Source organism: Heloderma suspectum, chromosome 1, assembly GCF_057233095.1.
Source record: "Heloderma suspectum isolate Gila_16-S chromosome 1, 16-S_ref, whole genome shotgun sequence".
NCBI lineage: Eukaryota > Metazoa > Chordata > Lepidosauria > Squamata > Helodermatidae > Heloderma > Heloderma suspectum.
In genome coordinates, this window is record NC_139458.1 from 317,604,842 (window position 1) to 317,627,622 (window position 22,781).

The following is a 22,781-nucleotide window of genomic DNA, read 5'->3' on the forward strand; positions in this document are numbered from 1 at the left end:
TACCCAGAGGAGACATTCTCAAGTTGGGAATACACGGTGTAGTGAATGGACCAATAACCCTGCCAGTGGCCACCTCTTTCTGGATTTTTTCACTGACCAGATGTTCAAAACACGCAATGGATTTCTGGCTCCATGCAAACTGAGCATGATGCTGACCCTGAAAAGGAATCCAGAATCCCTCAGAAAACCCTTTCTCTAAATAAACAGCATCTTCCCGCAGTTGGTACCACCTCAGGAGGCATGAAACAGACTGCAATTTAACTGGGCTGGGACCCTATTGGAGGAGGCTGTTGCCCCCCACCTTGTTTCTCATTGGCCTGCCCCTCCTGGCCTGCTCCCCACTATCCTCTGGCCCTGGGGCAATTAAGACAACCATGTTGTCCCCCACACATAGAGCACTCATGCCGGAACTTGCAAGAGGTTTTAGAGCAGGCGCCATGGGCACCAAACTCCCAACAGAGCAAGTGGTGTTGAACCACCTGCCCTGCACCGGCCTTAAAGGCTGAAGAGGGCTGCTGTTTGGATAATAAGTGCCCACCTGTCCCCAAAGCCTGGCCTTGCTGGGGTCATGAACTGGAGCCACAGGTCATCATGGTCCTTCACATCTATGGATGTCAAAAAATCCGTGGCAGAACGGCCTCCCTCCCTCAGCCCGCCCGCGGAATCCCTCCAGGACGGAGCTTACCTGGTGGCTCCAGCAGCTCCAGTGGCTCCAGTGGTGACGGATGCGGCAGCAGATAAGGCGGTCGCTCCTCCGGCTGGTCTCCCAGCCACTGCCAGGCTGCTGCGGCCTCAAATAGCAGCCGTCGTAGCGGCCACCATTTGCGTGACTGCCTTAGCGTGATAGGCTACATAAATACTTACATAGCCTATCACAGCAAAGAGCAGGGGCGCAAATGGCGGCCGCTACACCATTTGCACCCCTGCTCTTTGCCGTGATAGGGTACGTAAGTATTTATGTAGCCTATCACAAAAAAGGCAGCCATGCAAATGACGTAGCGGCCGCCATTTGCCTGGCTGCCTTTTTCATGATAGGCTACATAATTACTTATGTAGCCTATCACAGCTGGCAGCCACGCAAATGGCGGCCTGCATGGCGGCTGCAATTTGCTGCCGCAGCAGCCTGGCAGCAGCCGGAATTCTGGCTGCGGCCGGCGGCTCCATGGAGTTGCCGTGGAGTGGAGCCAGCCAGGGAGGATTCCGAGGGGGGACAGAGTGCCTCCCCCCCACTGTGGATGGCCCCAGCAGAACCAGGTAAGTGTTTTGTACACCCCTATTCACATCCCAATGTGAACCATACAAAATGATTCATCATATGCCAGCCATGCCCTGCCCTCATATTCCGTATAGGCCCTGTAAATAATGTCCAAATATTTGGTCAGGACCCAACCCCACTCTGGATATTTCTGCTGTATAATACGCATGTAGATGAGGAAACCAGGCAACCAATTTGCCCAGATGCAAGAAAACATCTTGCGCCTAACCTGCTCCTGTTCTTTGTTGCTGGATTTCTCCTTGTCTTTTCATTCCGATTCCTGGAATAACAAAGAGAATACATCCACAAACTCATCCTTCAATATCTTCTCCCTAGTAGCCAGCAATAGATGATACCTGACGGGGGTGACAGTACTGCCCATCAGGATTGCCTCATCACTAACCTTGGCCTAAGGATCGTTGCCAGCAACGGGGGCCACCACAGAAGCCACAGGGTCACTGGCCGTAGGGCCATGCAGGAGGCTCAGGAATGGTCCCCGTAGAGGCAGTAACTGTTGGAACTGTTGGCGGAAGTGGAACGGACCTGCTCCCCACTGCAGCCCCTGATTCCCCAGACACAGCAGAGGAAGGGAGTTAGTGCACATTAGGGCACACCCAGTATGCGAAGTGACACCAGAGGATGCCCCAACCGATGTCACCGTGGGAACAGCTGTGCCAGAAACACTGGACAAACCCCCAGTAGGAGGTAACATAGGCCAAAAGGCCTGAGCAGTGGGAACATTTCCTCTGTGAGGAAAGGACCAACCCATCACAGACATCTAGGGAATCTACCCAGGGGGGATTGTTTCGGTGAGGAATCCGCCCAGGGGGGAGGCGATCCGTTCATCCCCCCCACCCCGGAATCCTCCGGAGTGGCTCCAGTGCTCCACTCAGCTTGAGGGACGCTTCTCCATCCCGTTCTCCTCCACACCGATCGCCATTTTTTTTTTTAAATAAAGGGTGATCGGCAGGATGTGCCCATAGACTTATACGCAAAATAGAGCCTTGAATCTTGCGTATATGCAATTTTTTAAAAAATCTTATAAGCAAGGTTTTTTTAAAAAAGAGATCGACGCGGAGGAGAACGGGACGGGTCCAGGAGTAAGCAGCTGGAGCTGTTCCACGCAGAATCCTCTTGGAGCGGAGGTAAGTGGGGCCAATCCGCCGCAGATAGGAGTGCATGAAAGCCACTTACCTGGTCTCGCAGCTTTTCGCGGTGGGGGGGAGGCGCTTCGCTGCTCTCCCCGCGAAGTTCAGGCCGCGGGGGGAGGCTTCCCGCCTCGCCCGGCCGAAATTCAGGCCGGGGAGGAGGCGCCTCGCCTCACCCGGCCGCAAAATAAAAAGTTTTTTTTTAAAAAAAACACCCCCGTGATAGGCTACGTGACGATTAACGTAGCCTATCATGGCTAGATTTGCAAAGTCAGCCATGATAGGCTACGTAAATCGTCACGTAGCCTATCACGGGTGACTTTAAAAAAAAAAAAAGCGCGTACGCAAATGGCAGCCCCCATAGGGAGCCGCCATTCCCGTTCCTTATTTGGTCGCTGTAGTCTATGTAAATCTTTACGTAGACTATGGCGAAAATAAGGGCAACGCAAATAGCGTTGCCCTTATTTTCGCCGTAGCCTACGTAATCTTTACGTAGACTACAGTGACCAAATAAGGAACGTGAATGGCGGCTCCCCATGGGGGCCGCCATTAGCCGTATGCGCTTTTTTTTTTTTTTTTTTTAAGTCACCCGTGATAGGCTACGTGACGATTTACGTAGCCTATCACGGCTGACTTTGCAAATCTAGCCATGATAAGCTACGTTAATCGTCACATAGCCTATCACAGGGGCTTTTTGTTTTTTTTTTACTTTTATTGGAATGGCGGCGGTGGCAGCCGGTCAAAAGACCGGCTGCCGCTCCCGCCCCTGACGAAGACCCGACGAACCGCCGCCGGGACCCGCCGCCGGGAGGGACATTCGGGAAAGGTAAGTCCCGTCCCGGGGGGGGTGCGGGGGGCGGGGGGGTGCGGAGAATTTCTCTCCGAAACTTGTTCGGGGGGCCGAACACGTTGGCGCTCGGCCCCCCGAAGTTTCGGGGAGAAATTGTCCGCCATCCCTAGCCGCAGATTCCGGAGGCTGGATTCCAAAGAATCCGGCCTCAAAGAATCCGGCCTCATTTCAATCTGCGGCGGATTTCTCTAACATCCCTAGCCTGCTTCCTATTCAACGTCAACCCCGTACTGTTGAAGAGGAGTAACTGGAGCGGAAATCCCCTTATCCCTTTCCGCTGCCTCCAACCTGGAGAGAAGCATAGCCACCATAGGACTATCATCCTCAAAGGAGGACGAATCGGCCCTATGAAAATGCTGTTTGGCAGGGCGGGTGAGGGGCCTTCCCCTCCCCCCCCAATTCCTTTCTTAGGTGGCATCCTGGCAGGGCTAAACACTGCCTCAGCCTACACAGGCTAGTACTATAGGGGAGGGGGGTGGCAAGGGGCAGCCAAGGGATTGCCACCAATAGCCCACCCACCCCACTTCAGCTGTGTGCCAATTGCGTTCCCCTCGTCTCCCCCTCCCACGGCAAAATCCTCCCCATGGCCAGGCAAGCCGGACATGGGGAGAAGGGGCTGCTTGCTTGCAGCAGGGTGGGGCTTTTAGAACAGAGGCTTTCAGCCAAGCAGTAGTTCCTGCATTCTCAGGAGACTGCAGCACCATATCATCTCCTAGGTATTCCAGGAAGTGTTGCCAGGCTGGACGTTTGTGTGTGAAGAGCCCAAGAAGAGCACACAGGGCATTGGAGAGTAAAGAAACAGAAACATGCACCCTTAGCCACCTCCTACATTTACAAGGTAAACGGAACCCCGTCCCTCCTTCCCAATGAGAAATGTTGTCAAAATTCTTTTCCTCCCTGCAAATGAGGCAGAAAAGAAAAGGCTTCTATGACAGGGAGGAAAGAATTTCATGAAAGTAGGGAGCAGGGGTCTGTACAGCACCAGTGCAAATTAATCTCCATAGCACAGATTAAATTGTGTTATGGAGCAAAAAGCTGTCTAGATGAACTGTTTCTCTGACCAAGAGCAGTTAAAACTGACTTGGATTTCTTGCATTGAGCAGTGGGTTGGACTTGATGGCCTTGTAGGCTCCCTCCAACCCTATTATTCTATGATTCTATCAAACATGTCACAGCCAAAAAAGACATTACTTTTAAAAACATTTACTCTAGAGTATGTGCAGGGGGTGGATATGGATTGGGGCCCTAGCATGAGGGATAGGAGGCATTGACACACACACCCTCTCACACACACAGCACTTTGAGCCTTTTCCAGATCAAGAGTCCCTACACCCGCAATTGATATTGCAAAATAGTGATTCAGAAAGCAAACGGATTCCTTTGAAGAAATGATTTAGATACTATCTCTCTTTAATGTACCATGAGTTTTGGCCCACATCAAGGTAAGGAGCTGGGAATCCAACTCCTAGGACTTATTACTAACCTATACATCAGTAATAGCTTTATTTATTAAGAGTGAAGGGAAGCCAAGAACACCCAAGACTTGACAAGGTCTACTTGTCAGAAGTTTAAGGTGTTTAAAAAAAAATGTTGTGCTTTTAGTTACTGTCAGCACCAGGGGACAACGGCAATGAAAAATGCAAACTGCAAAAATGCTGCAGTCATTGTGCAGTTCAATTCTCTGGCTGTTAATTTTGTTACTGTGAAATATTGTGCTTAGGGGGAAGAAGCAGAGAGGTTAAAAATGCTTTTAGGAGCTCTCACTATACTCTCCAGAGCCTTCTTGATGTCTTCATGGTAATAAAATTATGGTTTCCTTGGCAAGTGAAGGTTCACACCACAGAACAAGCCTTCCAGCTATATCAGCTGTGGATAAATTCTTTGGTAGAGAAAGAAATGCATCCAAGCATAACTAGGAGACAGAGAAATCCTGTCTTCAGAGATGCTTTCTTGATATGGCAGTGCCTATAGCTCCAAAAGTAATTCCAATTTTAGGAAGTTTACGCTAATTGAAAGTGGCTTGTTTGCAGATTTTCTGAAGGACCAGTTTGTGATACAGTTAAGTGCAAAAATGACTTTTTAACATAAGTAACACAACTTCAGCTCCCTCCGACTTTGACAAAGGGAAACAATGTGCCTATCCAGTGTGGACAATATATTGATTAGAGTGTATGCTTGCAGCCTGGGCCTTGCTTCTTTTTAAAATGTTGACACGGTGCCTGGTTGGATTAAGTGCTTAATACAGAATAAGTATGTTCCCCACTTTCCGGAATGATGAGCAGTTCCAGGAACTGTGCTCGTTGAGCTTTTGATTTCCTTCAGTGAATAGAGCACTGGAGACCTGTGGCATTTTTATGATATTTGGTTTGATTGCAAACAGTCAGAAAGAGCATAAAAGGAGGCAAACACCATCCACTCCCACCATCACACCAGATCTTCAGAAAGAAATGACATCATCTAAAGATGGTTCCACCCTTCATCTAATTCTCATCTCTCTCTCCCTCTGCTTCTGTTAGGCCCAAAAGAGACTTTACTTTAAATCTGTGTCTAGCAGCTATGTTGTGTTCATTTTTTACTCTAGAGGCCGAATCCAGATCTTAAAAGCATTATACTCTCCATGCTAAAGTCCCAATCCAAATTGAAGTCTCTGCGCCTACTCTAGAAAAAATGGGACAAAATGAAAAAAGACATAGCTGCTAGACACAGAGTTTCTTATTTATGTATTTATTTAGAGCATTTCCACCCCATTCTTCAGCCGAAAAAGGCTCCCAGAGTGGCTTACAAAGGCTAATGTTAATAGGGGTATACGGATTACTTACCCCGTTCTGCTGGGGCCGTCTGCTGGGCGGGGAAGGCAATCCGTCCCTCCCCCCAGGAACGGCTATTTGCGTTGCCCTTATTTTCGCCGTAGTCTACGTAAATCTTTACGTAGACTACAGGGACCAAATAAGGAACGCGAATGGCGGCTCCCTATGGGGGCCGCCATTAGCGTACGTGCTTTTTTTTTTTTTTTAAAGTCACCCATGATAGGCTACGTGACGATTAACGTAGCCTATCATGGCTGACTTTGCAAATCTAGCCGTGATAGGCTACGTTAATCGTTATATAGCCTATCACAGGGGCGTGGGTTTTTTTTTTTACTTTTCTTGTAATGGCAGCAGCGGCAGCTGGTCGAAAGACCGGCTGCCACCCCCGCCACTGACGAAGACCTGCCGAACCGCCGCCGGGACCCGCCGCCAGGAGCGACATTTGTGAAAGGTAAGTCCCATCCCGGGGGGAGAGGGGGGCAGAGAATTTCTCCCCGAACAACCTTCGGAGGACTGAATGCATTGGCACTCGGCCCCCTGAAGTTTCGGGGAGAAATTCTCCCCCATCCCTATCTTCCTGGGAGGCCGGAGAAGCAGCCCCCCAGTGGCCCTTGGTTCTCTGGCTGATGGATGAATTTTGAATATGAAATTCAACTGGATTGGGAGATTTAATTTTTTTTTAAGACATACATTGAGGGCACATAGTTAAGCACTGTTATTATTCTGCTTTTGTCATGGATAGGATATACAAAAGTCACTTACCTTTTCGACGGGGTGATTCGCGGTGGGGGGGATGCACTCCGCACTTCCCCTCGAAATCCTAATCCGGCCAGCTCTGCTCTGTGGAGATTCCATGGAGCCGCTGGCCGGGGCCGCCTGCAGCTGGACATCCAGCCGCTGGACAGCCTTCCGGGGAAAAAAACAGCGTACGCAAATGGCGGTGGCTACGGCAGCCACCATTTGCGTTCCCTTTTTTTTGCTATTTTAGCTTACATAAATATTTACGTAAGCTATTATGGTGAAAAAAAAGGGGAATGCAAATAGCATAGTGGGTGCTATTTGCATTCCTTTTTTTTGCCGTTTTAACCTACGTAAATATTTACGTAAGCTATTATGGTGAAAAAAAGGGGAACGCAAATGGTGCCCACTATGCTATTTGTGTTCCCCTTTTTTTCGCCGTAATAGCTTACGTAAATATTTATGTAGGCTAAAACAGTGAAAACAAGGGAATGCAAATGGCGGCTGCCATAGCCGCCGCCATTTGCGTACACTGTTTTGGTTTTTTTAGCTTGCTGTGATAGGCTACGTAAGTATTTATGTAGCCTATCATGGCAAAGGCAGCTATGCAAATGGCATGGTGGCCGCCATTTGCGTGGCTGCCTTTGCCGTGATAAGCTACATAAATACTTAAGTAGCCTATCACGGCAGCCTGGCCGGACGCAAATGGCGGCCGCTACGATGGCTGCCATTTGAGTCCGCAGCAGCTGGCCAAGAGACCAGCTGCCGCTGCCACCGGCCAACAGACCAGCTGGCACCGCTGCCGCTGGAGCTGCCACTGGAGCCGCTGCCGCTGGAACATCCACCCCAGGTAAGCTTCATCCCGGGGGGGGATTCCGCAGGGGTGAGGGGGGTGGGAGGCCATTCCACCACAGGTTTTGGGGGCCGAATGTCAGTGCATTCAGCCTCACTGAAATCTGTGGCGGAATTCTCCGCCATCCCTAGCCGTGGAGTCTCTGTTCTAGAATAGCTGCCGGTGGTGGTTTTGCTGCTTTTCTCTGTCTGTCTGTCTCTCTCTGCATGCGCACTCTCTCTTGCTCTCTCTGTCTCTCTCTCTCACACACACACTTTCAATCAGCATAGTCCAAATTTGCATGATTATAATGATTCGTAGGAAGTAATTTTACACTGAATAGAGTTTAAAGTCAGAAGTAGAGAAACAATTATTTATGACTTGTCTTACCGACTTCTGTTTTTCTGCAGCATTGTTTTCTGACAACCATTTCATACAAGCCTTCAGAAGTTTTTAGCATTCTTTCTGGAGAGCCTTCTTGATGTCTTCTTGTTTGGTAATTACATTTTTACTGCTTGTTATTACTTTTTAAATTCTTTTAAAGTGTTAAATGTTTTTGAAGTTATGATACTGTTCATTTGTTTTGGGTTTGTAACTGCCTTGATCACCTTAATGTGAGCTGGAAAGGTGGGATAGAAGGAATTCTAAAATGAAACAATAACATGAAAATGTCCTTTGGGCTGCAATCCTCTACACACTTAGCTGGGAGTAAGCCCCATTGAACCCAATGTACTTTACCTCAAAGTAGATGCATATAGGATTGTGCTCTTACTCATGGAAATAGACCTAACATCCCAGTTCAATGTTCCTCAGTTCCTATTGATGTTCACATACATTTAAGACTATTCGTTATTAGGGACAGCAGGGTTGTCTTTTTTCTAGGGGTCAGAAAAAAAGCCATCTAGGACCAATCTACTTGTGGGGAATAGGCAAATTTCAAAGGGCCAGATTCAAAGTTGGAGTGAGCCAGAGGTCCCCATCTCCATTTAAAAGGAGAATAATAAAAGTGCTTAACTATGTGCCCGCAAAGTATGTCTTAATTTTTTATTTTTTTAATCTCCGAATCCAGTTGAATTTTATATCTAGAACTCAGGCTTTGGCGATTTCTGAGGACGGGCTTTCGTATTTATAGATTCCACAGTTAAAAGACGTATAAAGGATATTAAGCAGTCGACTGATATTTGCTTGGAATGTTGGCAGTAAGCGTGAAGACTAATTATCATGTTAATTAAATGGAATGAGATTTGTTTATGTTTTGACTTGCTAAGTTAATGGAAAGGGCTAAAGGTGACAGTGAGAAAACAGGGATTGAAGAGGAAGGGCCAAGAAGGAAAAGATGAAAATAACTGCTTGTTTTGAACAAAAGTACTTACAGTGGCATCTCTTCACTTCTGAAGGGTGCATGTGGAAATTTGCAAAGGCCTATGAAATACCTTGCCTCTGAAATATGCTGGTTTACTGTTCACAGCCTTCCTAAACAGTTGACAGAGTGATTACCAACACTGTCTTGTTTTGTTTTATATATTTCTTAGCTGCCTTTCAGGACCATGGTCTTCCCAAGGTAACTTACAATATAAAACAGTAAAATTCAGAATAAAATGATACAAGCATCGTAAAGTTTTAAGGATGTCAGAAAATTCCGCCATGGATCTCGGTGAGGCTGAATGCCAATGCATTCGACCCCCCGAAATCCGTGGTGGAACAAAGCCCCCCCGCTCCCACCCCGCGAAATGGGCCCGGAACAGAGCACCTACCTGCTGCCATTCGCTTCATCCATGTAGCCATGATAGGCTACGTAAATACTTACGTAGCCTATCATGGCTAAGTAAGGGAACGCAAATGGCAGCGGCTACGGCAGCCGCCATTTGCGTCCCTTTTTTTTTTTTTTTGCCATAATAGCCTACGTAAATATTTACATAAGCTACAAGGGCAAAAAAAAAAAAAAAAAAGGAAAGCAAATGGCGGCCGCCATAGCCACCGCCATTTGCATTCGCTGTTTTTTTTTGCTGTGATAGGCTACATAAATATTTATGTAGCCTATCACCACAAAATACAGGGACGCAAGTGGTGGCGGCTATGGCAGCCACCATTTGTGTCCCTGCAGGCTGCCCAGCAGCTGGATGTCCGGCTGCAGGCGGCCCCGGCCAACAGCTCTGTGGAATCTCCATGGAGCGGAGCTGGCCAGAGAGAATTTCAGGGGGAGGGACGGAGCGCCTCCCCCCCACCGCAAATGTCACCCTTGGAAAAGGTAAGTGACTTTCGTACATCCCTATAAAATTTAGACTATTTTAAAATAAAGCAGTTGAAATAAAATACAATTTCGAATCCATAACAGCATATGCAGTATCTCTCCCTGCTCCTGCGGTTTGCATGTATCACTGGGGCCATATCCGCTGGGCTTGACCAGAATCATGTGTAACTTAAGTGAACTTGGCTTATCCTGTATCAGACCACAAACCTGGGCTTTGTTTCCATGACAACGGAAGGGTGAAGCAAACGAAGGAATGCCAGATTTTTCATGGAATCAGCAGGGCTCCACGCAGGGCTCCACAAAGGACTGCACCGCACCATTATAAGTCACTGACAGAAACATACTTCCAGGTGGGGTGGGGGGATTGGAAGTGAACATCATAAGACTGGCAGGGTTTGTTCAACCAATAAGAGAGGCTCCCGCCTCCAGGCTCTACTCCCCTGAATGGCAATCTCAGGAACAAACCTCACTGACCACAATGGGAGTTACTTCTGAGTAGACTTCCCAGACCTATGCCTGATTATTCTGCCCATTCCCCCCTCCCTTTCCCTCTAAATACCAGGCTTCCTCATTGGCAGGCACCACTGAATAAATGCATTATCACACGATTGCACAAATGCATGTAAGTGCTATTTCGCAATTGAGTGATAGCGAGATACTAGCATAGAGGGTAGGGTTGGCGGAGAATTTCTCCCCGAAACTTCGGGGGGCCAAGCGCCAACGTGTTCGGCCCCCCGAACAAGTTTCGGGGAGAAATACTCCGAACCCCCCCCGCCCCCGCACCCCCCCCTGGGACGGGAGTTACCTTCGCCGAATGTCCCTCCCGGCAGCGGGTCCGGCCGGCGGTTCAGCAAGTGTTCGAGCGGGGCGGGAGCGGCGGCCGGTCTTTCGACCGGCTGCCACCGCCGCCATTGCAATGAAAGAAAAAGAAAAAAAAAACGCCCCCTGATAGGCTACATGACGATTAACGTAGCCTATCACGGCTAGATTTGCAAAATCAGCCGTGATAGGCTACGTCAATCGTCACGTAGCCTATCACGGGTGACTTTAAAAAAAAAAAAAGTGCGTACGGATAATGGCGGCCCCCATAGGGAGCCGCCATTCCCGTTCCTTATTTGGTCGCTGTAGTCTACGTAAATGTTTATGTAGACTACGGCGAAAATAAGGGCAATGCTATTTGCGTAAACTACGTAAACATTTACGTAGACTACAGTGACCAAATAAGGAATGCGAATGGCGGCTCCCTATGGGGGCCGCCATTACCGTACGCGCTTTTTTTTTTTTTTAAGTCACCCGTGATAGGCTACGTGATGATTGACGTAGCCTATCACGGCTGACTTTGCAGATCTAGCCGTGATAGGCTACGTTAATCGTCACGTAGCCTATCAGGGGGCGTTTTTTTAAAAAAAAACTTTTGTGTTCGTGGCCGGGCGAGGCGGGAAGCCTCCCCCCCGGCCTGAATTTCGGCCGGGGCGAGGCGGGAAGCCTTTCCCCCCCGGCCTGAACTTCGCGGGGGGAGCAGCGAAGCGCCTCCCCCCCACCGCGAACGTCCTTCGAGGACAGGTAAGGGACTTTCGTCCACCCCTAATAGAGGGTATGACTATTGATGGAAGATCTGCGCAATAGTGTTATAATGAGATATTCATGCTAAGGTGTAATTACGCCTTAACGTGAATATGAAAACTGGACTATGGTGCTTGTGGCATCGTTTCCCGGTTCCAAAAGACACAAAAGAATATAAGCCGTGGATCCTCTCCATGTGTAGTTCTCGGGAAGCGACCTGAGATAAACCTGATTTTCAGGCTGTAGCGGGAGTACTTGTTTACCCGTGATAGCACCCTTATATGCACTAGTAGGGTTGACAGAGAATTCTGCCACAGACTCAAATGAGGCTGGATTCCAAAGAATCCAACCTCTGGATTCTGTGGGAGGATGGCACCACTTACCTCCAGCTCTGGAGGATTTCGTGCAGAGTGGCACTCCAGCTCCCTAGCACAGGCGGCTGCCATTACTATATTGCTGGGAGAAATACAGCTGCAAATGGCATATTGGACGCCACTTGCAGCTGTAAAGTGCTGTTTTTTACCTAAATAGAGACATAAACGTCTGCAATTAGGTTAAACTCAGGGCTTTACAGCTGCAAGTGGTGTCCAATATGCCAATTGTGTCTGTGTTTTTCTCTGCAATACACTAGCCTATCGCAGGAAAAAAAACACAGATGCAAATGGCGAATTGGACGCCACTTGCGGCTGTAAAGCCCTGAGTTTAACCTAATTGCAGTCATTTACAGCTCTATTTAGGTAAAAAAAAACCCAGCACTTTACAGCTGCAAGTGGCATCCAGTATGCCATTTGTGGCTGTATTTCTCACAGCAATATGGTAATGGCAGCTGCCATTACCGTATCGCCTGCACTAGGGAGCTGGAGTGCCGCTCCATGAAAATCTGGATGCGGAGCCACTCTGGAGGATTTCGAGGGGCCAGGAGTGGCATGGTTGGCCCCTTTGCAAACCACCCCCCGGACCAGAAAATGGGGGGTTCGTACAACGCTATGCGCTAGTGATCTAGCGCTTATTTTCAATTTTTTAAAAAAGTTGGTCCCTCGGCATCCTGCTCCAAAATGGTGGTGAAACTTCTGGAAAACAGGGAGGGAAACTGTTGGGTCAGTAAGGTCACAGGCAGGTGAGCGACACCCCCCCATGGGCAGGACTAAGATATCAACACAAGTGTGGGTGATGGAACTCACCTCTACAGGACCATAACCGAACCAAAGTAAAGAGGAAAAGTCAGACTATAACCAGTCTCAGAAGAACTGTTTTTTCCACAGTAAACTCCAGGGTGGCTGCTGGATGGCCACAATGTCATGTATCCCTAACGACCTCCACACACAGCCAGTTCGGAGTAAACTGCTGGTGGAAACATGCCCCTGGTGTAGTCTACCTGGAGACAGTGCACTCAGGCCAGGCTGTTTTCAAGCCTGCCACTTGAGATCCTTTTACAGGATTATACCTTGCATCTTCAAAATGAATGCATGGGCTTTGCAAGTGAGTTATGATCCCTTTCCGAAGCCAGTTGCTGTTTGTTTGCATAAATGGTGCAATTGCTCCGAAGCTGTTTGTTTGCATAAATGGTGCCTTCATGTGGGTAGTGCATCAACAGTCACCCCAACTTCTGTTCCTGCCAAGGCTTGAGAAAGCAACACAATCAACAGGGGTGATGATCACAAGAAAAAGATGGTCACACAGGATTGCCCACCATAGAAATGTAAGCTGTAACACATTCCTCTGATTTTTCAGGTTCTGAATGTATCTAGAAAAATACTGTCTTCATTCTTACAGATTTTGAATTTAATCAGAAATGTTCTGATTAACATGTACACATTATTCCCAATGTAATATTTTATGAAAAATCATTACATAAAAATAGAAAGCAAGAAAGAGGTAAGCTGCAGGTACTACTTAACAGTCAGCTACAGCCTCTTGCTGAAATTATTTCATCAAAGACTTTGAGAAGTAATGATGAAAGATAATGAATTTCACAGTTTTCCACTCACACGACCACAGGAATGGGTCCAGACATCTCATTAAATGTCAATCGCCCTTTACTTAAAATCATTCCATTTAAACCTTTGGCCAGATTGCATTCTCCCTACAGCATCATGATTCAGACCATTTCCGTCCTTTGTATCTCTAATTCCTTTGCATCAATTCATAACCGTATTGTTTTGTTTTGGGTTTGGTTTGGTTTGTTTGTTTTTTAAAAAGCTTTGCCTTGGTATAAAAATATTTAATTTCAGTACTTTCACAATAGACATAGAAGAAAACCTCTCTATCTTTGTTTAATTAAAATCCAGATTTCTTCCTTTCAAATGCTGGCTTGTATTTTGGAATTAATTATTGGCACTAAAATAATAGAAAATCTTCAATTTACAAAATAGGCACCCTATTAGGACTCAGTAGAAATCTCAATAATTACATCAAGTATCATCATCATCACCATCATCACTATTATTATTATTATTATTGAGTCTAAACAAAAAAAACCCAAACCCCCACAATCACTGAAGTCTGACTCTTTTCCCTTTTTATTTTTATAAATATTTATACATAATTGCATTTTCCTTGTAAACAGGATTTTTCCTGCCCAAAGGGAGGAAAAACAATTTGTGTGTTAATTTTTATCTCACTGGTTTTGTTCAGCTTCAGTAGCTTTGTATATAAAAGAATAGATTAGATATAAAAAAAAGAAAAGACTACATGCAACCTGAGTTTGCTAATATGGAGAATTTTAATTAGGAAATGTTGTTAATTTCGCAGCAATTCAGGCCCATCACAACCTACCCGCATGCAGGGGGAATACACAGTTCACTGATTCCATTTGGGGGAACTTACTTGCCTCTTGATTTTATTTATCTTCTGCTGCCCCCTACAGACAACTGGAAGATACACAAAAAGAATTTGAAAACAATTGACTATTATTGTCCCTTCCTTTTGTGATATTATCTAGGTGAAAAACATCACTGTGCTAATTTGATAGGGAGACTGAGCTATGCTTGTTACTGCTTGCGCAACTGATACGATGTGCATATCAGCCAGTGATGTACTCTGGGGCACAATTATATGCTGGAAGTGGGGTTGTAGCACACCTTGAAAAATTATGCCACCATATGCAAGTGCAATTCATTTGCTGTTCTGTGCTATTGGCGTAGGAAAGCTCCATGCAGAATTGATGCTCTCTACCAACAGATTAAAATAGTTAAGAGCAGAGACATCACACTGACAACAAAGGTCCGCATAGTTAAAGCAATGGTCTTCCCCGTAGTAACCTATGGCTGCGAGAGCTGGACCATAAGGAAGGCTGAGCGAAGGAAGATAGATGCTTTTGAACTGTGTTGCTGGAGGAAAATTCTGAGAGTGCCTTGGACTGCAAGAAGATCAAACCAGTCCATACTCCAGGAAATAAAGCCAGACTGCTCACTTGAGGGAATGATATGAAAGGCAAAACTAAAGCACTTTGGCCACATAATGAGAAGACAGGATACCCTGGAGAAGATGCTGATGCTAGGGAAAGTGGAAGGCAAAAGGAAGAGGGGCCGACCAAGGGCAAGATGGATGGATGATATTCTGGAGGTGATGGACTCGACCTTGGGGGAGCTGGGGGTGGCGATGGCTGACAGGAAGCTGTGGCGTGGGCTGGTCCATGAAGTCACGAAGAGTCGGAAGCGACTGACCGAATAAACAACAAAACCAACAGATGGGTACATGCATCATCCCAAGTCAGAGCAAGGATGCACCAGAATTTCCTGAAGCAACCCATCTATGGCTGATGAGCAAGGGGGAATTCTAGAAGCATCACCATTGCCCCAGGGGACTGTCCCATCCCTAAGCCAAACTGGCAAAGAAGAAGACAGAACACCAAGGGGCAATGTTAACAGGCTGTGCCGAGGCTGCACAAGGACAGTGCCTGGCCGCTGTTCTGGGGCAGGGAAGACAAAAGTGAGATGAGCTTACCATTTTAATTCTGAAAAAGCCTTTGCCTAGGTAACAAGCAATTGGGAAACACCAGTATAATATATGATTTGTAGCAAGCTTCCCATTTCAGAATACTGTATTGTTAACTAGGGCTGAATCTACACATAGTAGTTATACTGTTATCATACCATTATCATAACTATTGGTACACATGACACCAACGGGCAGCAATAGTTATGATAACGGTATGATAACGGTATAACCACTATGTGTAGATTCAGCCCAACAATAGTCCAGGTTTGGGTGACATTTTCATGCTGCTAAACTAAAAAAAAAAAGTGGCGCTTGTATTTCCCTCGGGAATGGAGAAGTAGTTGAGTAGAGGTAGAGGTTCCACTTTTGGAAGGAGCGGGGAGCATCCTCTCTCCATGTTTCAGACAGGTGATTATTTCTGGGTACCCATATTTCTAGACAATTTGCTGGTTTCAAAGAATGGAACAGGCATTAGAACTGAAAGCACAAATGCCTGTGTTTAAAAATAGTAACCACCTGACCTGTGTATTACATTGCTATAGTTATGATGAGATACAGAAAGCTAACCACAACAAATGCTCTTAGAACTGAGGGTGCATTGTATGTTTGCCCGTTTGGTTTTTTGAGGTGAAAGAGTGGCTTTCAAAATAATTAAATATTTCCTCAGACACAACTACCCACTACCAGATTGCTATCTGATTTGCTGCTTGTTTCCCCAACGGTCTGGTGCTTTTTTGGCACACTTTTTTTGGATTAAAATTTATCCCAAACAAGCATGGATTCTGTAGGCAGACCATGTGAAAAAATTAGCCTAATCAATCTGTAATTTCATTACTCCCTACGGAATCCTTTTTTTTTTAAAAAAAGTGGTATATTGATGACCTTCCCATTTTCCAGTCAGGATGCTAATCTTAGTGGCAAGCTTAGTTTATTTCAAAGATAAACAATTTCAGATGTATGCCTTAAGAACTCCTTGGTATTGCTGAACTGATATGCCTTCCCCAACATTATCATGTCCACATTTTACCACGGCATCTCAAGAAGCAATTAAGAGTTAGAGTAATGCTCATTCCGGAGCATGGTGGGTAAACAAAAAATGGTGCTGGCCAGCAGCCAGAACAACTAGGAGAATGATTGCCCATCCCTACCAGGATGATGAAACTGGTGGAAGCAGCAATAACCCTACATGTCAACTAGAACTCCCTTCCGTTACCTTTGGAATGCAGCAGTCTCTTCTAAGTAAGACCCTTCTGCTAAGACAAGACAGGGTTCAGTTTGCAAACCCTGAGTTTGCCAGCTGTCAGTGTTTATGGTTCTTCCTTGCCACGAATATCCTTGAAAAAGAGGCAACTTCCAATTACAGAAGGTGGGTTTGACTTTACGGATCTTGCTTTATGTCATCAGACCTATTTGTTGACCTGGCTGTACTAAATGTTGGCCTTTTCCACTTAGATCAGATTTCCCACCCTGGTCAATTTTAGAATCCTCTTCTCCAGATCCTCTGTCTAAAATTTAAATGGATGGCATTAGGTTCTCAACACATTAAAATGGATAGGGTTCCTCCCACAGTTACGGTTGTTAGAGACATGTGGCACATAATGTCCTGTCAATTTTGATCAATTTTCTCATGCTAAATTGACTCTGTGGGTAAACCCAAATTTAAAAATTGGTAAGAAAATGTTTCTTTGTGGTGGACACAGACAGTTAAGTTGATTTTTCGCCATTGATCAACTAGTGGATGCTGATGCGGAGTTTTTGTCATTCTCGGCTTTGCGTGCCAAATACAACTTGCCTGCTACAGCTGAATGGCAATACTTGCGGATGAAACATTTGTAAGAATTTGGATTTGGGCCTGCTGCTTTTTACAGCTTCAGAGTCTCCTTCGCTGTTGGAAGTACTAATTGAGGCTGATCAGTTATATTGACCCACACGATCCATGTTTATAAATACTTATCATTGGTGAATAGATATGATATACAGGGTCTTAAGCAGGAATGGAGTTGGGAAGTAGATTGTCCCATTTTGCCTAATCAATGGATCACTGCTTTAATGTCTGTATCTGAAGCGACTGTGGATCTCAGGTTATGCCTTATTCAGCAAAAACTCCTGTTCCATTTTTATTGGACACCACAGTGTCTCTTTAATAAGGGTTTGTCTAGGTCGGCTAATTGCTGGAGTTGTAATATAGATAGGGATGTACGGACTGTGTAAAATCCACTTTGTCTGTGTTTCACAGATTGTCAGGATCCTTTTGTTCTGTTGCCTGCTCACAGACAGATGCAATTTTTTTCTGTCATGCAGAAAAATACACAAATATTTACATAAGAGGTTTCATAATGATTTACATAATTTACCTTAATTCATAACATTTAATGTATTGCCCCCCCATTCTATTCAACTTTTCCTCAGCAGAAATTTGCATATTTTCTTGTGAATAAATATGTGTAAATTTCAGGAAAGTAAAAAAAAAAATAAAAAAAATCCAAAAGTCCACAGAGTCCACATGGCCTGGGGATGGGGTGGGGGGTGCTCTGCAGTGGATTCCACAAGTCAGATTCTTAGAACTCCAGACTCATTTTAGTCTGTCTTGCATTTCTCTAACATCCCTAAATACAGCTAATGCTTCTTTTTACCATATTCTTTGGCAATGCCTGATAGTGGTCTCTCTGGGGAAGGAGGTTATTATACGGATAAACTTTGTATTGGTACATTGTTTAATAGTTACTGATGTGTATGTCCTTTTAAACTGTCTATCTCCTTTTTGGGAGTTAATGAACAGCCAGTGCAAATGGATTTTGACATCCTCTTGACAGCTAAAAGACTGATATTAGAATACTGGAAGGATAAATGCTCACCTCTTTAATGCAATGGATTGAAAACCTTACAACACTTTAATATTTGAATGGCTGGTGTATAGATGCCACCTGCGAATGGATACTTATTTGGATATTTGGTTTGCTTCTGCTTAAGTTTATGTATAATTCTTAGAAAGCCGTATTTTCATACATACATATATTTCATATGTACGCATTGAAGTTGATAAATTCAAATCCATGTAGCTATATTTTTTCTTCTGTTTTGTTTTGTTGAAATTTCACAATAAAAAATAAGAAAATGGTTGCTTGCCCTAGAAGAGGCCCACAGCTAGGGGTGGAGGCCCACAGCTAGGGGTGGAGGCCCACAGCTAGGGGTGGGTGCCCTAAGTCACATAAGAGTGACCATCCTGAACTGCTAGCCCAACTTCTTTTTGTTTCCCCCACAAATGTCAGCCATTGGTCACCTTCCTCCCAACTACTGTGAACCTGCAACCAGCCACACTCTAAAAAGTTGTTTTCAGAAGCAGATAAAGCAAAGAAACTAAATAAATAAAAATGGCCCTCCAATGTTGTTAGAAATATTGCAACCTCATCTGCAAGTTACAGGAAGGGGGCAGTGTTGCAGTTAGTTAATGCATGGGCATAGCTAGTCTTAGGATCCCTATAGCCTACAGTGGTTTCCTATTCCTCCCCTTCCTTCCCCTCTCCCTGGCATTCCTCCATTGCTAGGAGCACATGGCTTGCTCTTTCTCTCTCTCCTGCTGGTGTTGTAGAACACAAAGAAATGGACTGAACAAACTCTATCTGAAACTATATGGTGTACCTGCATCTTTGTATGCAAGAACCCATGAGTAAATTATTTTATCTTTTCTTCACCATAAGAATGGTGTGGTCTCCTTTTTTAGCCTTCTTTGTACATGTGGGACTGGTAAACACTAATTCTGTTCTGCCTTTTGTTTTTCTCTGCTAACTGCCTTTCTAACTAGAGTCAGCAGTACCAAATGAATCCCATCAAATATCTCACAGAGCAACCCTAAACACATTTACTCAGAAGCTGATGGGATTTACTCTACTGTAGGTGCATTAAGGATTGCAGTCTTAAATATCCCCACCCCAACTGTTTGGGAGGAAAGAGAATATTACTAAATATAGAGCCAGCACATTAATCTGCATAATACAGCTCTTGTTTTATTTCCTCATTTTTAAACACACATATGCACACGCTTTTATTGAGAAGCTTCTCTTAAATCACACATCTATCTATGGTATACAATGTTCAGTACATCACAAAAACAATAATTTAACATACAGCACACCACTATTAAAGCTAAAAGCTCTGAGAATAAATCAGAGGCCTGACGTTCTCCCACCATGCATTCACCTGTCTTGGCAGAAAGGAGGATTTGAGTAAGGGAAGGGAATGACTTTTTCACGCTAGCCTATCTAGTGAAAAAACAGGTGCAAATGGTGTAGTGGATGACATTTGTGGCCATAAAGCTGTTAGATTAACCTAAATGCAGCCATAAATGGCAGCATTTAGGTTAATCTAACAGCTTTACGGCTGCAAATGGCGTCCATTACGCCATTTGTGTCCAGAGTTAGCCCTCACTCAGTCAGCCAGCGATACGGCACAGTGATGGCAGCCAGCTGTATCACCAGCGATGCAGACCCAGCGGCCAGCTCCACGGGATCGCCGCACGGAGAAGCCAGCTCCTGAGGATTCCAGAGGCAGGCGGAGGTAAATGCTCCACTCCATCACAGACTCTGGAGGCCAGATTCTTTGGAATCCAGCCTTGTTGGGGTCTGTGGCAGAATTCTCCGCCATCCCTACCCCTGTTACAGCAATCTGGGGAAAGGGGGTTACAAACCCCTGTCCAGTGTGCCATTATGGGAATTAAGGTTGTGCTAAGGAGAGGCATGGCCTAGAAGAGGGCCACAGGCTGGACTGTGGAACCCACAGGCCAGAAGATAGGACCACTGGCCTAGAGGTCCTCCATCCCTGCTCTAAAGAATGGAACTGACATCCTCCCCAACTTGAGGAATTCAGAGTATGGGAAGGATATATATAGCAGTCTGTAAGGTTTTAAATGAATTAGGGTGCAATTCTATGCATGTTTGGACAGAAAAAAGTCCTACAATTCTCAGCGTGCCTCAGTTGGCATTGCAGGTGGGAGGGATGCTGGGAGTTGTAGGACTTTTTCCTGTGTAAACATGCATAAAATTGCACTCTTAAAGATAAAAACTGTAAGCCTGCTGTAGGATGGGAAGCAGCTACTACAAGACTGTCCTTCTAATTGGTTGGAGTTGGGGTGGGAAAATAAGTAATTGTCCTATTCCAACTAGCTTTGGTTCTTTGCTCTGCAAACACTAAGTTAATTGCAGTAGAGAAGTCAATTGAACAAGCCAACAAGGAAAGCACCATTTTACCCAGCAAGCATGGATTTTCCAGAAAGACGTCAGAAGCATAGCCAATGTCAAATGCACAGGATATCAATCAAGTAGAATCAGAGTCCAAAAGGCAGCATCAGGCAGAAGTCGATAACAGGCAGGTCCAAACACAGCTCAGGGTAGGGAATGGTAGAGCTGAAGAAATGGTATTGTTTTCAGCAAAGGCTAGACTGATAATACAAGCTTATATTACCAGAGCCTCCTAAGTCCCACCCGTGGCTCAGCTGCAGTACATTACAAGCCTGGCTCCCAAGGACTTCCCTCCTCTTGAGGATTCCATATTTGGAGTCAGATACTTCTTAAAGGAGCCCTATTGATCTGCCTTTTAAATTAGCAATGCTCTCTGGAACTGGGTGGGCGCTGAAGCAGAACTGTCCATGGGGATAGAGCCATTGTTCTCTCCCCTGAGGGCCCAGGTTCCTCCTTGTCTCCTGACAGACATGGCTTCATGACTTCATCTGTCTCAGAGTTCTAGCTTCGAGGAGGAGGAGGAGGATCCCTTCAGCAAGAGCATGACACTAATTTTATCATTAAAATCCTAAGACAGAGAGCAGAAAATTAGAGAACCAGAGAGAGAGAGAGAGAGAGAGAGAGAGAGGAAGAAGGCCAGAAAGAGTCAGAACTGCTGGAACTGGAGAACTTAGTGGGAGACAAAGATGGGTATCTCATGACAGGGATGTTGGAGGAATCTATTTGGGGGTGGAGCTCGGGGAACTTTTGCCAGCTTGCCCTCCCTCCCCAACTCTGACCTGACCTGACACCCTTCAGCTGACCTGACTTGGCCCTTGCTGAGTTGGGCCAGCTGGCAGATTTTTAGCCTGTGCATGGCTGCAGCAGAGGGTAGGACAGGAGTGCTATGGCCCATGGTGCTCCCCTGTCACTCTCCTGCCACTGCGGATGCCATGCAACCAGATTGGCACTGGCAGAAAGAGAGGGACAAGATGGTTGTGCCCTGCCACTGCAGGGGAAGAGCAAGAGGGGAGCATTGCCCTCCTGCTCTTCTGCTGTGGGTTGCTGTGCATGTCTCCTTCTCCCTCCCGGGGCCCCATCAAGGAGAAGGAGACACTTGACTTGTGCACAACAACGGGTGGCGTGCAATTCCGGATTTGGGGAAACTGAGCCAGGGGCTCCAGGTATATATGTGATGAGCCCCAGAAGGGCCAGATTTCCCTGTGATGGCCATCCCTATCTCACAGCCCCATCCTTGCCTTCCCCAAAAGCACAGTGATTGGAGCTCCTGGTAAAACATGCTCTTGGATTAAGAGGGGGACTTGTCAGTCACTGAACTCCATCTCCCCTCTCCCCACTCAGCAGTTTTAGAGAAATGAAATTTAAATATATATAGCAGGAGACAAGAAAAAAAAACCTCTCCACATATCCTGCAACTGCAAAACACAAGTTGCTTAATAAAGCTTAGTTCTGGAGCATGGTCAGTTCTGTTCCCTTCAGAGCAAAACTCACTTTAACTAGGGAAGCAATAGAACTGGACTTACATGGCCTGATTTTGCTTCATCTTTGGATTTTGTCTGAAACTGGTACACATCCCTAGTATCTAGTATTCACTTAACTATGTAGTAAGACGTCTTCTCTGGGAAGTAAGAAAGGCTGTTCCCACATATAGCTGTTTCAGCTCTAAACCAGTTTTATATTGGTTCAGGATTATCTATTAGGGTTAGAACTTGGAGCAAATTTCTTCCCCATGTTCGTTCTTTTCCTCCCCCACATTTGAAATGTCTTCAACCAAAGAGGCATTAATAAAGACACACTGCTACAATATTGAGGGCTGCAATAAAACATTTTCATTGGAAATGCATTACTGTATGTCTTATTGGCATGCTGTAATGGCCATTTATAGGAATGGAGATTGAACCAAGATTTGTAGTGCTATATGGCAAACACAAGGCTGTAATCCTATACCTACTTACCTGGGAGTTAGCCCCATTGAACTTAACAGGACTTACTTCTAAGTAGACGTGTCTAGGATTGCACTGTGAGTCTCCCTTACAGGTTCAGCAAGCTGCATGTGCACCATTAGCAGATTGCTAAAGATAAATGCAATAAAAATAAACCCTATCAATGCCCATTTATCGCATTTGTTTACATGAGGGTGCCCCATGTTTTAGTGCTAATGTCA

At 45.7% G+C, this 22,781-nt stretch overlaps 1 long non-coding RNA gene across 2 annotated transcripts in view; it reads left to right on the plus strand.

Moving 5' to 3' along the window:
* Nucleotides 1-3,816: 3,816 nt before the first annotated feature.
* Nucleotides 3,817-22,781, plus strand: part of LOC146359375 (uncharacterized) — a 28,873-nt gene continuing 9,908 nt past the window's right edge. Inside the window, exons 1-2 of one of the 2 annotated variants that reach the window (XR_014787260.1) lie at nt 3,817-4,091; nt 8,041-8,126. This is a non-coding gene — a long non-coding RNA (uncharacterized LOC146359375). Of the gene's footprint in view, nt 4,092-4,564; nt 4,696-8,040; nt 8,127-22,781 lie in introns of those variants that run through there. The other variant, XR_014787262.1, reaches the window with a different exon arrangement.